This window comes from Coenobita brevimanus, chromosome 66 (assembly GCF_032717465.1).
Source record: "Coenobita brevimanus isolate Jiangsu-jjx chromosome 66, ASM3271746v2, whole genome shotgun sequence".
Lineage (NCBI taxonomy): Eukaryota > Metazoa > Arthropoda > Malacostraca > Decapoda > Coenobitidae > Coenobita > Coenobita brevimanus.
In genome coordinates, this window is record NC_137019.1 from 4,860,354 (window position 1) to 4,864,772 (window position 4,419).

The 4,419-nt window shown below is 42.1% G+C and overlaps 1 pseudogene; it reads left to right on the forward strand.

The window, feature by feature from the left end:
* Positions 1 to 455: 455 nt before the first annotated feature.
* Positions 456 to 2,556, forward strand: LOC145405264 (kinesin-associated protein 3 pseudogene; annotated as a pseudogene).
* Positions 2,557 to 4,419: the final 1,863 nt, after the last annotated feature.

The following is a 4,419-nucleotide window of genomic DNA, read 5'->3' on the forward strand; positions in this document are numbered from 1 at the left end:
CAAATTGTGGAAGAAAATAACCAATCTGCACATCAAAGAACTCATACTTGCCATCTGAAGCATTAAGGAACAAGCATATAACCTACAAAAATATTTGTGCATCAATAAGTAACAAAATAATAATCAACAAATAGAGTACTCTTAAAAATCAGTTAAGGAAATTGAAGGAAATGCACAAGCCCCCTTCTCATTCACCTCATCTCAACTTGAGGAAAAGACAAAAATTGCAGAAAACTCCAAAGCAGTGAGACTCAACCGGATCACAGATACCCAGTTCAAACACTTCAGCCTTAAATCCATAAATACCCTGACTGAAATTTTTGGCTCTTCTTGGACTCACAAACAAATCCCAGATATTTGGAAGAAATCAATGATCATCCCTATACTTTACTCAAGACAGGCAAACCACCTACGCAATAGTTCATCTTTGTCCAGGCCAATATTTGCTTTGCACAATGTGCAAGTTGATCCACCCATCAAAACTTAGTGAAGTTCAGCATCTGATCAGCTACTTATCCTTACATGCAAAGAGACTACCAGAGATGGCCACATTCTCTTGGAGGCACCAACTCCTGGGCTGTGTGAAGGGAGTGGAGAGGCAACCAACTTGAATCAACTGGACACATATCTGGAAATGCTGTATGAGGGCATGACAGAAAAGGTCCGAGGTGCATCGTTTATGCTTCAGTTAGTAGCCAGGAATCCTGACTACTTGGAGAAACTTTGTCAAAATGAGACAATATTGGGTGCATTTGCCAGAGTGTTGCGAGAAGACTGGAAGAAAGTCTTGACCTCAGCTACAACATTGTCTATACCTTCTTCCGTTTCTCTGTCTTCTCCAACTTCATACTGTGATTTCCTACTTTAAGATTGGTTCATTATGTATGGACATCATTGATGGAGAGCTGTAGTGAACAGACCAGTATTGCAAACAGCTGACAAAAAGGAAAAAAAGAGGGGACATAATTGCTGACCCAGCACGCCTTCATCGGGATTATGACCACAATCTGAAGAAATGGCAGACTGTTGTTGAGAAGCAGGATCAGGTTCTGCAAGTATGTATCTAGTGTACTTGCTGTGCTGAGGATGAATGAGTGGAGGAGAAGATGCATAGGAAAAATATCATGGGCCTCCTGGTGCGCATGTTGGAATGAGAATCACAGGACCCACTCCTCCGTGTGGTCTCCTTCCATAAGAAACTATCAGTGTGCATTGAAAACAAGGATGATGTAGCTGACCTGAACATTGTAGAGAAATTGAGTCAGTTGGTGAATACAGATAACAGTGATCTCCTCAGTGTTATTGTGTGTCTATCTCCTCAGTGTTATTGTGTGTCTTCTTAACCTTTCTTTTTGATTTTGGCCTGTGTGCTAAGATGATCATAGTTGGACTTCTGCCCAAGTTGGTTGCATTGCTTTCTGAGGAATGCCACCAGCAGACAGTGTTGTCACTGTTGTGCCATCTAAGTGTTGATAGCAAATGCAAGTCCATGTTTACCTACACAGATTGTATTCCAATGGTAATGAAGTTGATACTGAATTGTAGTGGACCTCAAATGTCTCTGAAATTGATGACACTGGCAGTAAACTTGGCAGCCAACAAGTGCAATGCCCAGTTGATCTGTGAGGGGTCTGGCCTGCAGTTGCTGATGAAATGGGCACACCAACATTGTGACCCTTTCCTCACCAAGATGATATGCAACATTGCCCAACATGAACAACCAATGAGAGCTCTTTTTACAGAGTATGTTGGAGAACTGTGTGAGGTAGTGAGCAGTGGATGCAGTGATGAGTTTGTGCTAGAGTTTGTGGGTGTTCTAGGCAACCTCTTCCTACCAGACTTTGACTACTGCCAACTTCTCACAAAATATAATCTTACTTACTGGATCAGGGAGTCTCTTACCAGATGCAGTGGAGGATGATTCATCTCTGGAGGTGGTTATGCTGCTTGGAACTGTGGCAAGTGACCAGGCAGCATCTGAACTTAATGTTAACATTGGCATTCTCACTGCACTCCTCAATCTCCTGAATGCCAAACAAGAGGATGATAAGGTGGTGCTGTAGATTGTGTATGTGTTTTATCAACTGACCCATCATGAGTCGACACAACCAGAGGTCATCTCCAGTACAGAAGTTCCAGCCTGCCTTATTGATTTAATGCATGATATGAACTGAGAGATCCAGTCTGTGCGTGATACAACCCTAGACATCAGCTCGGAAAATGACAATGACTGGGCAGCAAAAATCCAGTTCCACAAGTTTTGGTGGTATAACAGTCTTGTTGGACATGGTGGAAGAGGTGGACAATGTGGACACATATGGTGGAGAAGAAATGGCTGGAGGAGAGGAAGGGCTGGGACACTCATACCTTCACCACTTAGAGGTATTGGATCACCAGGGACTTTATTCTGATGGTATGTCATCCCCTGAGAGTGAGGAATACCCATGCATTAATGGCCATACTGAAAGTTCCAATCCATCATCTAATTACACAAACAGATTTAGCGCTGACTTGGAGCAGTTTGCTGATGATCTCCTGAAGAAGCCTGGAGTATAAGGTTTTTGGTCATCCAAGTATTGATACAGTCATTCCTTCTGCAGTGGGATATTACTGTTCTGAACCATTACCATGATGAAACAGCTAAAAAAAAAAGTCTTGGTTGAGGGACCCAGTTTTACATAAGCAAAGGCTTTAACTGATTTTGAGATTTCTGGCAGTTTATTCCACGATTCTCCAGGTAATACAGTATAGTACATTCAGACATTTTAAAAATAACAGATTGAGTAATACTGGTATTAACTTGCCTTGGTACATGTACAGTGTCTATCTATCTATCTATCTATTGCCAGATGCCTCAATCCCGTTTGGGGTGGCCACAAACAAATCGCCTCCAAGTCGCCCTGTCCCCCGCCATTTCACTGCCCTGCTCCCAACTCACACCCCCCTCTCTCATATACCTCTCCACCCCATCCCTCCATCTCATCCTCGGCCTCCCCCTCCCTCTTCCCCCCTCCACCTCACTCACATACACTCTCTTCGTCAGTCTTTCACCCTCCATCCTCTCCACATATGGGTATGAAAAATATTGGGTAACACAGGTGGTGGCAACCATCATCCACTCACATGATGTAGTGGTCCCTGCTTCTTCCTTCACCTTTATCATTCTTTTTCTGTGTCTGCCCTCCTCTTTTCCAATTTCTTCATTCTTTCCTGTCAATTTTTATTACTCGTCTTTCCTTTTCAGGTGGCTTTACATTAAGTGATAAGCCTAATGGTTTCCTGTAAGCCAAGAAACCATTTACAACCCTGGGTGGTAACCATATAACAAACCATACGTGTTCCCTACCTTTCAGTATGTGGGTTGGCAGAGGGTTAGTGCCTCTCCCCATAAAAAATTAACCTCAAGTCAGATGGCCACCCCATATGGGATTATGGTGTCTGGCTATAGATAGATAGATAGACAGTGTCCAAAATCATGAAAAGATAAAAGAAAATCACGCCCCAGATTTCTCAGTCTGATTCCCAACAAGGATTAAGAACCACACTAGCAGCAATAAACATAAGCAGAACTTATGATATAGAACACTGTCATGATATAACCCTGATCAAATATAATCCTGAACACAAACATGGAAGACAGTAGGATGAAGTAACTATGGTGGTACCAATCTTAAGTGGCGGTTTGGGTGGGGCACGAACCTCTGTACAGTGTTGCCACGTGTTCCATACCCGCTATGTGAACGGCTCTGATATATGTAATAGGCATCACAATAAGATAAACACATAAGAATATAATGGTAAGGTGTGTATTATAATATATGAAAGAACAGTAAACTGATTATGCATAAAATATTTATACGGCAATACAGAAACGTGGCATAATTATTTTACAGTGTTGCTTAAAAAAAGGTAGTCACTTTTATTGGCTGTTACCGTATTTCTGGGGTTGGTAATAATGTCACAATTATGATTATAAGATAATGTGCAGGAATATAAGCAAAAATATGCCAGTTTCTTAGTAAAAAAAATATATACATTAAACCCTCGTGAGCGGCAACACACACACACCCAGTCCGACCTGGTCATCTGTGAGGGATAGAGGAATAGGCCTGTTTGGGGGCACCTCTTAAAAAAAAATGCGCCAAGACATTAACCTCCTGGGTGGTGTGGAAATAGTCAAATTTACAATATGTACATTATAACGTAAAAGAAAATAACCAAAATGTATTCTAAAATACTGTACCACAGACGAGAGAGAGAGAGAGAGAGGGGGGGGGAGGCAGACCAGGGTCAGTGTTGAGTGCAGCTTAGTGAGAGATGAAGGAAGGGAGGGAAGGAAGGAGGGAGAGGGTGATTGAATGAAAACAAATCATGTCGCCACAATAGTGAGGTCATCTGGCGCCATATGTAAAACAATAA